Below are 16,553 nucleotides of genomic sequence, written 5' to 3' on the forward strand. Positions count from 1 at the left end.
AAAAGATCTGCCTCAAATGAGAAAACATGCTGTAAAGAGATGGTCAGTTTTTAAAAGTCATGCAATCTAGCAGTAGCAGAAACAAGCTAGCCTCTCATTACCCAGTCATTTCTGCCCATCTGTCTTGTATTAAAAGGAAGAAAGAAAGAGAAGAAAAAGCAAGAGTTGGCTATTTCCAACCTGCAAAGACTATCCTACAATACAGAATCTGTTTATGCTTGTGTTTACAAACTGTATTTGTTGGGTTTGGGCTCTTGTTTTTTGATTTTCTTTGGTGGCATTTTTCAAGTCACTTTAGCTTCAATAACAAAAGTAATTGTTTTCAGATACTTTGTCTTCACCCTTTACTGTATTTGTACATAGTGATGCAGTATTAGAGAAAAGTACCTTGTTTCTGTCATATTTCCAATATGTGTTGGTGCTCATTTGAGAAAATAAAGTTTTCAAATATTAACTTTCTGGATCGTCTGTCTTCATTGAGCCAGTGTGTATCTTTTTTTGGGGGGGGTAGTCATCATGGGGCCTCGACTCTGGGCCTGGGCATTATTAATTAGAGATGAGAGTCTCAAGGTTTTTAATATCCGGGCTGGCTTTGAACCTTGATCCTCAGATTTCAGCCTTCTGAGTAGCTAGGACTACAGGCATGAGTCACCGCACCCAGCTCAGTGTGTTATATCTTGATGTTTAACATTTAGAATACTGAAAGATGCAGGCACAGATCTGTCAACTGAACCCATAAGAGACTATTTTTCCTGAGGATGGTCAACAGATTAGAAATAAATTGTTCTGCTCATTTACAGATGTTTCTGCTAGCTTTAAATATGCAAAGTACACAAGTAACTTTCCTCCAGTTATCTATACCATATATCATCTTGAACTCTTCAAGTTTTTCAAGAGACATCATTTCCTCTAGCAGATAAAAGACTATATTAAGAAATGGTAGTCAGGGACCGGGAGTTTGGCCTAGTGGTAGAGTGCTCACCTAGCATGACTAAGACCTGGGTCCAAATTCTCAGTACCACATACATAGAAAAAAGCCGGAAGTGGTGCTGAGGCTCAAGTGGTAGAGCTCTACCCTTGAGACACTCCAGAGACAATGCTCATGCCCTGAGCTCAAGCCCAGAACTGGCCAAAAAAAAAAAAAAAGAAAGAAATGGCAGTCAGGCTGATTGTTCATGCCTATAATCCTAGCTATTCAGATGACTGGTTCAAAAACAGCACAGGAAGAAAGCGTGTCACTTATCTCCAATAAAACTACTCAGAATCTGGGCACAGAGGCTCCCACCTATAATCCTAGCTGTTCAGGAGGCTGAAATCGGAGGATAGCAGTTCAAAGCCATCTGGTGCACAAAAGTTGGTGAAACACTTTTCTCCAATTAACCACCAGAAAGCCGGAAGTGGTACTGTGGCGCCAAGGGTAGGGCAGTAGTCTTGACCTGAAGAGCTCAGGAATAGCACCCAGGCCCAGATTTCAAACCCCACAACCAACAAAAAAACACTAAAATAAAATACTCAGAAAAAGGAATGGAATGGAGGCCATTAGTTTAGTCTAGTGGTAGAGTGCTTGCCTAGCATACCTGAAGACCCAGGTTCGATTCCTCAGTACCACATACATAGAAAAAAGCTACAAGTGGTGCTGTGTGGCTCAAGTGGTAAAGCTCTAGCCTTGAGAAAAGTCCAAGGACAGTGCTCAGACCCTGAGTTAAAGCCCCATAATTGGCAAAAAAGATAAAAGAGAAAGCAGGAGTGGCTGTGACTCAAATGGTAGAGTCTTGAACAAAAGAAGCTTGGGTACAGTGCCTAAGCCCCTGTACCAGCCATCTCACCCCTCCTCCACCACCAAATAAAATAAGAACAAGACAGGCTGAAATCTGATGATCATATTTCAAAGCCAGCATGGACTCAGTGTTTTTTTGTTTGTTTGTTTTTCTGTCCTGGGCCTGGGTATTGTCCCTGAGCCATTCTGCTCCAAGCTACTTCCCTACCCCTTGAGCCACAGTGCCACTTCTGGTTTTCTGGTTATTAATTGGAGATAGGAGTGTTAAGTTCTTTAGTGCCCAGCCTGGCTCTGAACCTTTTTCTTGAAGTCTCAACCTCCTGAGTAGCTAGTCTTACAGGCATGAGCCACTGCTTTCTCCACAGTGTTTTTGTCCAAGACTGGCTATGACTTGAGCCACATATCCACTTCCAGCTTCTTACTGGTTAGAAAAAAATGTCTTAGATTTGACTCCTAGGCTGGCTTCCAGCCATGATCTTTAGGTCTCAACCTCTTCAGTAGTTAGGATTACAAAAGTAGCTACTGGCACGGGCCTTAAATCACCTGTTTTTATATGGTAGGTTTTTTGTTTGTTTTTTGCCAGTCCTGGGGCTTGAACTTAGCGTGTAGGCACTGTCCTTGGGCTTTCTCAAAGCTATAGCTTTGAGCCAAAGCACCACTTTCAGCTTTTTCTCTGTATGTGGTACCGAGGATTCCAGCCCCAGTCTTCGTGCATGCTAGGTGAGCACTCTACCACTAGGTCAAACTCCCGCCCCCGTATGCACAAATGGTTTTAAGAAACCAATCATGGAAGGAATCACTTTACACTCGGATCTCTTCCCTAACAACGCTGAACATTTTTTCCATTAATAATTTATTTGTTTTGCCTGTTCTGGCACTTGAACTCAGGGTCTGGGCACGGTCCCTGAGCATCTTTTGCTCAAGGCTAGCACTCTACCACTTGAGCCACAGTGCCACTTGTGGATTTTTCTGTGTGTGTGATACTAAAGAATGGAACCCAGGGCTTCACTCTACCACTAAGCCACATTCCCAGCCCAAGGTTAAACATGTTGTGTTCATTTTGCACGAGTATTATATTTAGTGGCTTCCTCCCCAGTCTCAATGTGGAGGATCGAACCCAGGTCTTTGTAGATGCCAGACAAATGCTATACTAGTGACACACATCCCCAGTCTTTCCACTCCATTTGAAATTAATTGCACTTTTCTGAAATATGGACGCAGGGTTTAACTGGTGTCATCTTACCTTCTTGGTGAATGAAGGTGAAGTCCCACGCTCTCGTGGTGGGTGTGCCTGGATTCCTAAGGCAGAGGCAGGACTTGACCAATAGGTTACTGGACCTGCCAGTCCTGTGCCATGACCTGCAAGACACTGAAGTGCCTTGTTTACCCTGGCCTTGTTTAGGCCCCACCAGCTCAGCTGCCATTTTGGGCCATGCCTCATGGCTCTGACTCTCCTCAGGTCACCATGGCGTTTCTCTTGAGCTCTCCATTGGAGCTGTTCAGGATTATTTTTCTTTGCATTACTCCCTTCATGGCTCAGTTTTCTTTTTCCTTTTTTTCTTTTGCCAGCCCTGGGGTTTGAACTCAGGATCTAGGCACTGTCTTTGATCTTTCTCAAGGCTAGAGCTCTACCACTTGAGCCACAGCACCATTTTGGGCTTTCTCTGCGTATGTGATACTGAGGAATGGAACCCGGGGCTTTGTGTATGGTAGGCAGGCACTCTACCCCTAGGTCACACTCCCAGCCCTACAAAGGAAATTCCTTGAGAGACGGTCCTGGGGTTTGAACTCAGGGCTTGGGCACTGTCCTGGAGCCACTCTGTGCTCAAGGCTAGCACTTTACCACTTGAGTCACAGCAGCACTTCTTGCTTTTTGTGTTTATGTGGTACTGAGGAATCAAACCCAGGGATTCATGTATGCTAGGCAAGCACTCTACCACTGAGCCACATTCCCACCCTGTGAGGCTTATGCCTTTAATGAACTACCGAAAGAAACGGGAAGTGGAGGTGCAGCTCCAGTGATAGAACGCTCTTCTTGAGCAAAGAAGCTCAGAAACAAATGCAACAGTGCCACTCACTCAACACTATATTGAAAATGAACTATACAACTTGTGGGTGGGGATGGGAGGGAAAAACTGGAAGAGAGTGAGGGAAGTGGGTAACATTATCCAAAAAAGACATGCATTCATTCCCTAACTTATGTAACAATGACCTGTATCTATCACCTTTATAACAACAAGAACAAAACACTTGTGGACAGTGTCCAGGCCCTGAGTTCAAAACCCAGAACCAGCGTGCATGCATGCTCTTTGTCTACCTCTGTCTTTGTCTGTCTGTCTGTCTGTCTGTCTCACTCTCTCTCTCTCACATACACACACACACACAGAGAAATACCTTCTCTGCTTCCCATGAATTGTCACCTATCTTTTCTAGATTCAGTTGCCATTGACTTCTTTTTTGGGCATGGAGTGTATTAGTGTATTATCTTCTTCCTGTGCCCTGTTTTCCTCAGTAGATGTACCTGTTTTTGTATTGTATGCTTTTTGAAAGAAGAGAAAAAAAAATCTAACCTATACCAGCGGCAACCAGTCTCCGGCCAGTGATCTCACTCGTTGAAGCTCTTACTTCCTGTAGTGGTTGTCTAGGAGATGAGAGAGAAAAGGAGGAGAGAATTCTACAAATGTACACTGATTTTCAAATCGTAATTGGCCCCAGCGTGCTGGTGGCTCATGACTGTAACCCTAGCTATTCAGGAGGCTAGGAGCTGACGACCATGGTTGCGACTTAGCCTTGGCATGAAAGTCCAAGAAACTATTCTCTACAATTAACCACCAATAAGGCCCAACATTAAGCTGTGATCAGTGGTAGCCTTGGGCAAAAGAGCTCAGTACAGGGCCCAGGCCCTTAGTTCAAGCCCCAGGACCAACACCTAAATAATAAATAACTAAATACATAAATAACTACATAAATATTAAGACTTGAGTGTCTCAAAATTGCCCAAGTTATGAGGAAACTCATGCTTCTCCTGCCTCCGTCTCCTGAATACTAGGAGATGTGCCCTACTTTGTTGGTTGGTTGGTTGGTTGGTTGCCAGTCCTGGGGATTAAACTCAGGGTCTGTGGCTCAAAGTAGTTCAGGAGCCAGGTGTGGTGGCTCACGCCTGTAATCCTAGCTACTCAGGAGGCTGAGAGCTGAGGATCGCGGTTCAAAGCCAGCCTGGGCACTAAAAGTCTGGGAGACTCTTATCTCCAATTAATCACCAGAAAACCAGAAGCAGTGCTGTGGCTCAGGGAGCAGGGCAGTAGCCTTGAGCTGAGGAACTCAGGGACAACCCCCAGGCCCAGAGTTCAAGTCCCATGACCAAAAACCAAACAAACACAAAAGTGCCAGGTGCTGGTGCTCGTGGCTCACGCCTGTAATCCTAACTTCTCCAGAGGTTGAAATCTGAGCATCACAGTTCAAAGCCAGCCCTGGCAGAAAACTCTGTGCGACTCAAAAAAGGTCAAAAATGGTGTTGTAACTCAAGTGGAAGCGTGCTAGCCTTGAGCACAAAGAGGCTCAGTGACAGAGCACAGCCCTGAGTTCAAGCCCCTGGACCAGCAAAAAAAAAAAAAATAGTGTCATATGACAAAAAAGACGTTTAACTTTCCTAGTGATATGGTATCATTTTAATGAGACAGGATATCCAGAGGGGTTTTGCAGGCAATAACAGATCAATTGAATGGTGTGACAGAACTTTGGAGTTCCATTCAGTTAGAATGAAAATTATGATTTTCCCCAAGTTCATGAGTCCAGAAATTAGCAGGCAAATGGAAAGAACATTGGCTTTGGAGATGGCCAGATGGGAATTTGAAGCCTGATTGCCTATGGATACATCCACTGCTTTGAGACAGCCATTGTGGTCATTAGCTCTGCTTCTTTCATCTGTGAATGAGAGATTTCAGCAAGTTATTGTGAGGTCAAAAAGAAAAATAGGACCCAGCACAAACAAACCTTCATGTGATGTTTCTTTGTGATGAGAGACGGGGACACAGTCTTCAGGCCGCTGCTTAGGGCTGCGAATCCAGTCTTCATCCACTGCAGTCACTCATGCAAGGACAGCAGTTCCAGATGATACGTAACCTTACATTTTCTGCCTGATGAGCACCAGCTTTGGAACTGGAAGTTACTAAAGCAATCAGACAAGTCTCACACTACCTGCTTTTTGTTTTAGAAGACAGGTGTTGGAAAGCCGGGCCCTGGTGACGCATCCCTGTAATCCTAGCTACTCAGGAGGCTGAGCTCTGAGGACTGATGCTTGGCTATGTCTCCAAGTAACCCACAAGAAAACCAGAAGTAGAGCTGTGGCTCACAGTGGTAGAGTGCTAGGCTTGAGCAGAAAAGCTCAGGGAGAATGCCGAAGCACTGAGTTCAAGCCCATGACTGGGGGTGGGGGGAGGAAGGGATGGCAGTTGATAAAAAAATTCACCCTTGAATTTTATGGTAACCATCTTCCATATCCTTCAACAAAGAAAAACGTACTCATTAGTCTTTTCAAAAAAAATTATTGTTATTGTGAAGGAGATATACAGAAGGGTTACAGTTACATAAGTCAGGTAGAGTACACTTTTTTTGGCAGTGTCTCTTCTTCCCTTTATCACAGTTACTCTAGTGTGTGTGTGTGTGTGTGTGTGTGTGTGTGTGTGTGTGTGTGTGCTCCTGCTCTCATTCACACGCGTGTGCTCGAATTCCAGTCCTGGGGCTTGAACTCAGGGCCTGGGCACTGTCCCTGAGCTTCTTTTGCTCAAGGCTAGCACTCTACCACTTGAGCCACAGCGCCACTTCCAGTCTTTTCTGTGTATGTGGTCCTGAGGAATGGAACCCAGGGCCTTGCCTACTAGGCAAGCAGGCCACCACTCAGCCTCATTGCCGCCCGCTCATTAGTCTTGTGCTGTGCTGGAAGTGGAACGTTGTCAGACTCACTTCCCCAGCCTGCCTGCAATTGCCTACCTCACATTCTGGGCCACGTCTCTCTCCAGAGCGAGGCCACACAGAAAAGCAACAGTGTCATTGACTCAGACGTGTTTTATTTAGTGGCTTTAGTCATAGACCCCCTGGGGAAATTTCTGGTTTCCTAGTCTCAGAAAAAACAATGCTTGGGCCAGATGTTTAGCCTAGTGGTAGAGTGCTTGTCTAGCAGGCACGAAGACTTGGTTTCCATTCCTCAGCACCATCTACATAGAAAAAGCCAGAAGTAGTGCTGTGGCTCAAGTGGCAGAGTGCTAGCTTTGAGGAAAAAGCCCACGGACAGTGCTCAGGCCCTGAGTTCAAGCCCCAGGACCGGTAAAAAAAAAAAACAATGCTTCTCTCCAGAATGTTATTGGAGTGATTGCTGTTTATGTTGTTGCTGACCACTTAAGGTAGAGTTTAAAACATAGCTTCAGAAAAGCAGACAGGACGATTGGAGCTTTCCTTGCATTTGGCTGGTATGATCCTTCTGGGAAGTTAAGAATATAAGGAGAAATTAGGCTTGTGCTGATGACATCGTCCTATGTGAAACATGGCTACCAGTGTAACAGAAAACCTGGTCTTCGCTTTGTCCACTTTCTACTTCCTTATTTCCCTGGCATCTGGGAGATGGTACCCACAGCTCCTGAAGGCATTCAGGCTTGACGTTGTTTCCATGGTGACGAGACACCATGGTTCACATTTCAGTCTGTTTTAGATGTCAGTGATATTATATAAGAAATGGTTTACCGGGGACAATGCCAGCCTTCAAGAGAAGAGAAGAGCAGCTGACTTTCTGGAGCCTTTGCTGTAGGGGAAGCCTCGGGGACTTTTCTGTTTAGCAAGGGGGAATGGGCAATTGCCTTGGAAAGAAAAGGTAACTGGTTTGGGCTTGTTTTGTTCAGAACATCAGATATTTCCTCCCATATGAGGGAGACTTAGTTTTCGCAAGAAGGGAGTTTGCCTAAAAAAGCACTTAACATAATATTTGCTTAAGAGATTCATCCATGTTGCTGCTCTCTTTCTCTCTCTCTCTCTCTCTTTCTCTCTCTCTCTCTCTCTCTCTCTCTCTCTCTCTCTCTCTCTCTCTCTCTCTCTCTTTCTCTCTCTCTCTCTCTCTCTTTTCTTTTCTTTCTTTCTCTAGTCCTGGCTTTGTGCTCAGCACCTGGGCACTGTCCTTGGGCTTTCTCAAGGCTATCGCTCTGATCACTTGAGCCACAGCCCCAGTTCAGGCTTTTTCTGTGTATGTGGTACTGGGGAATTGAACCCAGGTCTTCGTGCATGCAAGGCAAACACTCTATCAGGAGGCCACACTCCTGGGCACTTTCTTTAACTGTCTCGATGTACTACCAATTGGTAGACATTGTGGGGTTTCCCCGTTAGACGCTGTCATGAGATTAGAGGCTGTCATGAAAAATGTGCTATGCACTAGTACCAGATGTTAAACTCAGGGTCTTGTGCAGTCAGTTGGCTTTCTTGCTCAGGGCCAGTACTCTACCACTTGAGCCATACCTCCAGTCTGCCATTTTTTTGTCAGTCATGGGGTTTGAACTCAGGGCCTGGGCGCTGTCCCTGAGCTCTTCAGCTCCTACCCCTTGAGCCACAGCACCATTTCCAGTTTTCTAGTGGTTAATTGGAGATAAGAGTCTTATGGACTTCAGTGCCTGGGCTGGTTTTGAACCACAATCCTCAGATCTCAGTCCCCTGAGTAGCTAGGATTACAGGAGCGAGCCACGGCGCCCAGCCACTCTGCTGTTTTGTTGGTTATATAGATATGAAATCTCACAATTTTTTCTCTCCAGTCTGCCTTCAAATCTTGATCTTCTAGATCTCAGCCTCTTGAACAGCCAGGATTATAGGTATAAGCTGCTCGTGTCCAGCCAGAATTTTCAATTCTCTTTGGTAAATTTCTATGAATGAGTTTGCTTGATTTCATTTATGTTAAGGGAAGTTTAAATTTAGAAACTAACACAACTTTCTTTTTTTCCCCCAAATGTGTGCCATTTTACATTCCTACCCGCAGTACAGGAGAGTTCTGGTTGTCTTACCTCCTTACCAGTGATTAGTATTCTTTCATTTATCAATTTAGTCATTCCAGTAGACATGTCTGTCTCCCTCTCATTTCTACTGTCACTTCCTTCAAATGGGAACAATGTACTGAAAGTCCTATTTGACTAAAGGAGGTACAGATCTAAGTAGAATTTTTGTTGTTGTTGTTGGTCATGGGGTTTGAAATCTGGGCCTGGGCCCTGGCCTTGAACTCTTCAGCTAAAGGTTACCACCCTACCCCTGAGCCACAGCCCCACTTCCCATTTTCTAAAGATTGGAGATAAGAGTCTCAAGTTCTTTAGTGCCTGGGCTGGCTTTGAACCTTGATCCTCAGACCTCAGCCTCCTGAGTAGCTAGGATTAGCGGCGTGAGCCACCTCGCCTGGCTGCTGAACCACTTTGAGCCACAGCTCCACCACTGGTTTTCTGGTGGTTAGATGAAGATAAGAGTCTCATGGATTTTCCTGCCTGGGCTGGCTTTGAACTGTGTTCCTCATATCTCACCCTTCTGAAGAGGATTACAGTGTAAGCCATCAGTGCCTGGACATAGGTGGAAATAGAAGGGCAATTTTAAACTTAAAAATTTTTTTGCTTCATATACAAATGAGAATGGACAAAGAAATGAGAGAGGTAGGTACTGGGCCGAGGAATGCCTAACGCTTCCAAGATGATTCTGCCTTCTCACCCTTCCATACAGGAAACACATGGCAGTTTTTGTAGATTTTTAAAAAATGGACTTCTGTTGCTCTCACTGTAGCTGTCAAGATCAGTCTCTTTCTGTGTAGCCCTGCTACTCCCTCTAGTTTGTTTTTCAACCAGAAAGACCAGCTCTAGCAGCGAGATGGCTAGGGAGCTAGAGTTGCTAGACAGCCATGTGGAAGAACATTATAAAGGATCGCATGTCTAAAGGAAGACTTTTTCTTTGACCCCGAATTCTGTTATTTCCTACTTGCTCTAAAAGTCCTTTGACACAGATTTTTGAGTCCTTTTAAAAAGTCAGCTATTCTTTTTCTTGTCACTCCTCATTTACTTTCTTGACATAAACTCTGCAGCATAATCCTGTAATATATAATCCTGACAATCTAGTTCAAGGCTCTGGTGAGACAATTACGGCCTCTAAAATATGAAAGCAGAGCCTGGAGTGGGGCCTAGAGGTAAAGTGTTTGCCTAGAATGCATGAAGCTCTGGGTTTGACTCTTTAGTGCTACATACACAGAAAAGCCAGAACGGGTGCTGTGGCTCAAGTGGGAGAGTGTTAGCCTTGAGAAAGCTCAGGGAAATGCTCAGGCCCCGACTTCAAGTTCCAGGACTGGCAAAAAACAAAACAAACCACCAAGCCAGGCATGGTGGTTCATACCTGTAATCCTAGCTAGCCACTCAGGAGGCTGAGATCTGAGGACTGAGGTTCAAAGCCAGCTCAGGCACTAAAGTCCATGAGACTCTTATCTTCAGTTATCCACCAGAAAACTGGAAGTGGTGCTGTGGCTCAAAGGGTAGGGCGATAGCTTTGAGCTGAGGAGCTCAGGGACAGTGCCCAGGCCCTGACTTCAAGCCCCACAACAGACAAAAAGAAAAAGGAAACCCCAAAACTAAAAGATGGAAGCTGTGACTTCCTCCTTCTGAAGAATCTAAAGAAAGGCATGCCTCCCATCTCTGCTGAAGGACATTTGCAAACCTGTGTGTATACCAGGGATTTTGTGCCTTTGTACAGCCAACAAAAGAAACAAACCAGGGCTGAAGATACTGCTGAGTGCTATAACGCCTACCTAGTGTCACCATGGTTTGGGGAAGAAGAAGAGAGGAGGAAGGGAAAGAGGAGGAGGAGGAGGAGGAAGAAGAGGAAGAGGAGGAGGAAAAGAAGAAGAAGAAGGAGGAGGAGGAGGAGGAGGAGGAGGAGGAGGAGGAGGAGGAGGAGGAGGAGGAGAAATGAAACATCCACAGCTTGCCTTAAAAGTCCCATTTCCTTTCCTCCAAGGAGAAATGTCTGCTGGTATCTGCATTGTTACCTCAATCACATCTTGTTTACAACGGAAGGTAAACTTTGGCATGGCATTTGCCCTACAGGTGGGGAATTCTGAAGAATTCAAGTAATCAGCTGACTGGCCGGTAATGATTATTTTTGGTTTCTAGGCAATAAATCAAGACTTACAAGCAAAAATCTACTCCTGGTTTCAGATACCATCTGGATCCATTTTTATCCCCCAAAGCCTTGCATTCAGAGTGACCCAGTACCATGTCAAATGGAAAGCCTGCTGACATTAAGCCCCCACATTGGAGAACTAGACTCTAGACATTTAGTTCAAAAATTGATAGTGACACAATGGGGTCAAAATGAAGCTGTCAGGAAAATAACTCCTAAAAAGAACTTCTATGTAGGGAGCACTAGCTTGGTGCCAGCTCCCAAATGCTTCACATTATTATTATTATTATTATTATTATTATTATTAAACTTTTCCATAATAACTGTATTATTAACTCTATACGATAGGTCCTACTAACTCAGATATACAATAGAGAAAATTGAACCTAATGAGATGGTAATTTCTTCATGGTTTTTCCTTTTATTTATTATTTATTTATTCCTATTATTATTATTATTTTGTGGAATATATGGCTTGAACTCTGGGCTGAGGCATTGTCCCTGAACTCTTCAGCTCAAGGCTACCACCTTACCTACCCCTGGAGACACAGCCCCACATACCATTTTCTAGAGGTTAATTGGAGATAAGAGTCTCAGGTCATTTTGTGCTGGCTTTGAACCTAGGATTACAGGTGTGAGCCACAGTGTCAAGCTTTTTTTTTTTTTTTTTTTTTTTTGTGCGTGTGTGTGTGTGTGTGTGTGTGTGTGTGTGTGTGTGTGTTTGTGTGTGTTCTACCTGAGGGCCTCAAAAAAATAGCATCTCAATCTAACTTCCTATTTGAGTTCAACAATGCTGGGAATATGGCCTAGTGATAGAGAGCTTGCCTAGCATGCACAAAGCCCTGGGTTCAATTCCTCTGTACCACATAAGCAAAAAAAGCCAGAAGTGGTGCTGTGGCTCAAGTGGTAGAGCACTAATCTTGAGAAAGCCCAAGGACTAGCAAAATAAATAAATCGACACTGCCACTTTGAAAGGTTTCTTGGTGAGATATAGTCCATAATTTTTTTTCCCCATTTTACCTAAAACTAGAGTCCTCTCATCTCTATCTTCCAAGTAGGTGGGATTACAGTACTGTAGACTTAAAGTTTTCAGAGCTGCCTGTAGCTCACGCCTATAATCCTATCTATCAGCGTCTGAGATCTGAGGATTGTGGTTCAAAGCAAGCCTGGGCATGAAAGTCCATGACACTCTTATCTTCAATTTACAGCCAGGAAACAGAAGTGGCGCTGTGGTTCAATTGGTAGAACCAAACCTTGACCATAAAGAGGTCAGGGACAGCACCCAAACCCTGAGTTCAAGCCCCATCACTGGAAAGGAGGGGAAAAGGGGGCTTAAGGAATAGTTAAACTTTTAGAAGTTTAGAGAGAAAATCAAAAGAAAGATGGCTTATAAAAATAACTCCAGGGGGCCGGGAGTTTGGCCTAGTGGTTAAAGTGCTTGCCTAGCATGCATGAAGACCCGGGTTCGATTCCTCGGTACCACATATAGAAAAAAAAAAAAAGCCGGAAGTGGTGCTGAGGCTCAAGTGGTAGAGCTCTAGCCTTGAGAAAGTCCAAGGACAGTGCTCAGGCCCTGAGCTCAAGCCCAGGACCGGCAAAAAAAAAAAAAAAAAAAAAAATAACTCCAGGTACACTAGGAAAGAAGCTTCCATGGTTTTGATTTTGAGCTAGAAAAGTTCAGAGGAAGATCTCATCTGTGATCCTAGCTAATCAGGAAGCTGAAATCTGAGGATGGCTGTTTGAAGCCAGTCCTGGCAGGAGAGCCCTTGAAACTCTTATCTCAAATAAACTACTCAGAAAGAGCTGAAAGTGTGATTATAGGTGTAGTGGTAAAGGGCAGCTATCCTTAAGGCAGAGAAGTTCAAGGACAGTGCCCAGGCTCAGAGTTTGAGCCCTAGGGACCTAAAAAAAAAAATCATTGTGTTGGCTGTACATGATCAAACCACACTGTAATAAATCTACAAATTGAGCTAACTACATTAGGCTTAATGCTCCCAATAGCATATCTTACAAATAGAAGGGCACGTTCAGAGGCTAGGAGCTTATGGTAGAGTCTTGTAGTGTAAACAGTGGAAAGCAGTTCATATTTGGGATTCAAAAACTCTCAAGATGAAGCCAGAAGGATAGCCTAGTGGTAGAGTTTACCTAGCATCCATGAGCCCTGGGTTGGATTCCTCGGTACTATATACCCAGAAAAAGCCAGAAGTGGCCCTGTGGCTCTAGTGGCTGAGCACTAGCCTTGAGCAAAAAGTGTCCAAGGACAGTACTCAGACCCTGAGTTCCAGCCCCAGGATAGGCAAAACAATAGCAACAAACAACCTCTCTTAGCCAAGTGAGGTGGCTCAGGCCTGTAATCCCAACTACTCAGGAGGCCGAGATCTAAGGATCAAGATTCAAAGTCAGCTCAGGCACAATAAGACCTGAGACTCTTATCTCCAATTAACCCCTAGAAAATGGGAAGTGGGGTTGGCTCAAGGGTAGGTCAGTAGCCTGGAGCTGATGAGCTCATTCTCACCCTGGGCTAGGTATAGGGGTAGCAGTTTTATGACGGTATTTGTTTGGCCTACAGGACCCAGGGCACATCAATTCCCAAAGGAGGAGGGGTAGGGGAAACCTTCCCTAATTTCCTGCTCTTTGCAATATACTTTACTAACATCTTGGGCTTCCCGAGGAAATGGTGCTGGGTTACAGGTGGTATTCCAGGAAAGTATTAAAAAAAAAACAAACAAACTCAAATTTCATTTATTTGCCAGTCCCTAGGCTTGAACTCTGGGCTTGGATACTATCTCTAAGCTTCCTTTGCTCAAGGCTAGCACTCTACCTCTTGAGTTCATGCCCTGCTTCTAGCTTTTTCTGGTGATTAATTTGAGATAAGCATGTCAAGGACTTGCCTGCCTACACTGCCTTTGAGCCTCAATCCTCATCCCAGCCTCCTGGGTCACTGGTATTACACATTTCAGCCACCAGCTTCATTTATCTAGTTAATCAAGGAGGCTTCTCTTACTGAACATTTTCTGATGTGCAGAGCGAGGAGAGAGATTTTTGTCAGGAAAGTGTTTTGTCAGAAGTCGCTCAGAGGGAAGGGGTCTATGGGAAGTCCCAAGCAGTGGGCTGGGCTCTGACCAGCCCGCCTTTTCCACGACATAATATGGGGGGAGGAGTATGCAGATTAAAGACAGTGCATTTGGGACACTGAGTCCCTGGAAACCGTCTTTACCTTGTTATGTTAAACATGTTCATTACCAGCACTAAAATACTGTATGGAACATTTTCCATTTTGGTCAAATATATAGAGACATTCCAATTAAAGATGATTCACTAATGACCGGAATCAGAAAGTGGTGTATGCAACAGAAGCTGGTGCTCTTTGAGTGGGTTTCTCATACTTACCTGGCAGGGGAGATACCATGGTCACGAAGGTGGTTTTCCCAGGGTGAGGCTTATCCATTGCACTCCGGATGTGCTGACCCCTGCGATTTCCTCAAATGTGGGAAACTCGACTGCATAATTTGTGGTAGTGGGGGACTGCGTTCGCGCTCTCCCCTGGTTTTTCTGTTGGAAGAATAGACTGTGGTGGACTATGATTAGTGGTTTGGTAGCATTTAGACAATATTGGTGGCATAGACGTAATTCTAAAGGTTGTGTAAGAGACTTTTAACGGTCAGCTCCTGGAATCTAATAAATTAATATTTTGGTATGTTGTTCCTGTTGGTCATTTAGTCATGGGGTGCGAACTCTGTTCTTGGACATTGTCTCTGAGCTCTTCAGCTCAAGGCTACCTCCCTCTTGAGCTACAGCTTCTCTTGTTTTCGTTTATTACATATGAGTCTCACATTCTCTAGTTCTCTGATTGGCTTTGAACCTCAATCCTCAGATCTCAGCCTCCTAAGAAGATAGGGCTACAGGTGTGAGCCTGGCTGTCTGGCTGGCTGGCTGGCTGGCTGGCTGGCTGGTTTGTTTGTCTGTCTGTTTATTGAGATGAGTTCTATGCTTGCTTGCTTATTTATTTATTTGTTTATTGAGATGAGTTCTATGTTGCCCAGGCTGGTCTCAAACTCCCAGGCTCCAATGACCTTTCCTCTTCAGTGTGCTGAGTGCCGAGATTACAGGTGTGTGTCACCACACCTGCTAGAGTTGTAACTATCTTTTCTTTTTCCTTTCTTTTTTCTTTTTCTTTCTTTTTTTTTTGTACTAGCATTTAAACTCAGGGCAGGCAAACTCAACTTAAACCAGTTCTCTAGCCCTGGATACGGTAAGTTGTGAGAGCTACACAGCTTTTTTTTTTTTTTTTTTTTTTTTTATGAGCTAATGTCATTATGTTATGTTACTTGGACTGGTCTTAAACTCACAATCCTCCTCCTACCTCAGTTTTCCAAGTGCTGACATTGCGATCTAAGGATCGAAGTTCAAATCCAGTACAGGCAGAAAAGTCTGTGAGAGTCTTATCACCAATAAACTATTCAGAAAAAGCTGGAAGTGGTGCTAAGTGGTAGAGCATTAGCCTTGAGTACAAAGTGGCTCAGAGACACTTGAGTACAAAGTGGCCCTGAGTTCAAGCCCTAGGACCAGGAAAATTAATTAATTAAGATTAGAAGTCTTCATTTTTTTTTTTTATTTTTTTTGCCAGCCTTGGGCTTGGGCTCATGGCCTGAGCACTGTCCTTGGACTTTCTCAAGGATAGAGCTCTACCACTTGAGCCTCAGCACCACTTCCAGCTTTTTTCTATGTATGCGGTGCTGAGGAATCGAACCTGGGTATTTGTGCATGCTAGGCAAGCACTCTACCACTAGGCCAAACTCCCGGCCCCAAGAAGTCTTCATTCTTAATCACCAGATATTTTACTACAGTAAACGGGAAAAGTCCCCAGATAAGTTGTCTGACAAAAGTGAGGCCATAGCAGCTGGGATATTGCCCAAACTTCAGAATCTACTATGAAATCAATTTATTTTTACAAGCTATTCATTTGTTTTCAAGCTATCCATTTATCCATTTAACAAGGATCTGTGAATCTCAGGCAGTATGCAAGCAGACAGAGGAAGACATGAATACCAAGTATTAGCAAGGCAGAATCCACGGAACTTGAGGATGGTCCACCAGTAGATAGCAGGGCAGCAGTGGAGAGCAGAGCCGCTGCTGTGGTCTGGATGTTCACACGTGAGTCTTGCTCTCTCTCCTTTCCAACCACTAGGACTGAGAAGGTAGCTTCTCTCCACCATGCCCTCTTTCCCATTGTGCTGTCTCACTACGGGGCCAGACACAAACAACAGGGCCAGATGAGCTGGGACTGAAATCTCTAAACTGTGAGCCAAAGTACATCTTTCTTCCTTTGGAATTAATTAAATAATTAATTACCTTATGAGACAGGATCTCATATATCCAAAATTGGTCTTGAACTCCAGATCCTTCTGTCTCTAGGAGTCAGTATTGGGCTTTCAGGTGTGTACTACCATATCTGGCCTTTGTTTAGATTTTTGTTGCTGTTGTGGGGCTTGAACTCAGGGCCTGGATGCTGTCCCTGAGTTCTTTTGCACAAAGGTATCCTTCTATCACTTTGACCCACAGTGTCAATGTCAGTTTTCTGGTGCTTCATTGGAGTCTCTGG

General features: G+C 44.4%; 1 non-coding gene across 1 annotated transcript; it reads left to right on the top strand.

Annotated features, from left to right (window-relative positions):
- Positions 1-14,333: 14,333 nt before the first annotated feature.
- LOC150051945 (U1 spliceosomal RNA) lies at positions 14,334-14,497 on the top strand. The gene has a single exon (XR_016538479.1). It is a non-coding gene; the product is annotated as a U1 spliceosomal RNA (small nuclear RNA).
- Positions 14,498-16,553: the final 2,056 nt, after the last annotated feature.

Source organism: Megascapheus bottae, chromosome 17 (assembly GCF_031878675.1).
Source record: "Megascapheus bottae isolate mThoBot1 chromosome 17, mThoBot2.hap1, whole genome shotgun sequence".
In the NCBI taxonomy this organism is placed as follows: Eukaryota; Metazoa; Chordata; class Mammalia; order Rodentia; family Geomyidae; genus Megascapheus; species Megascapheus bottae.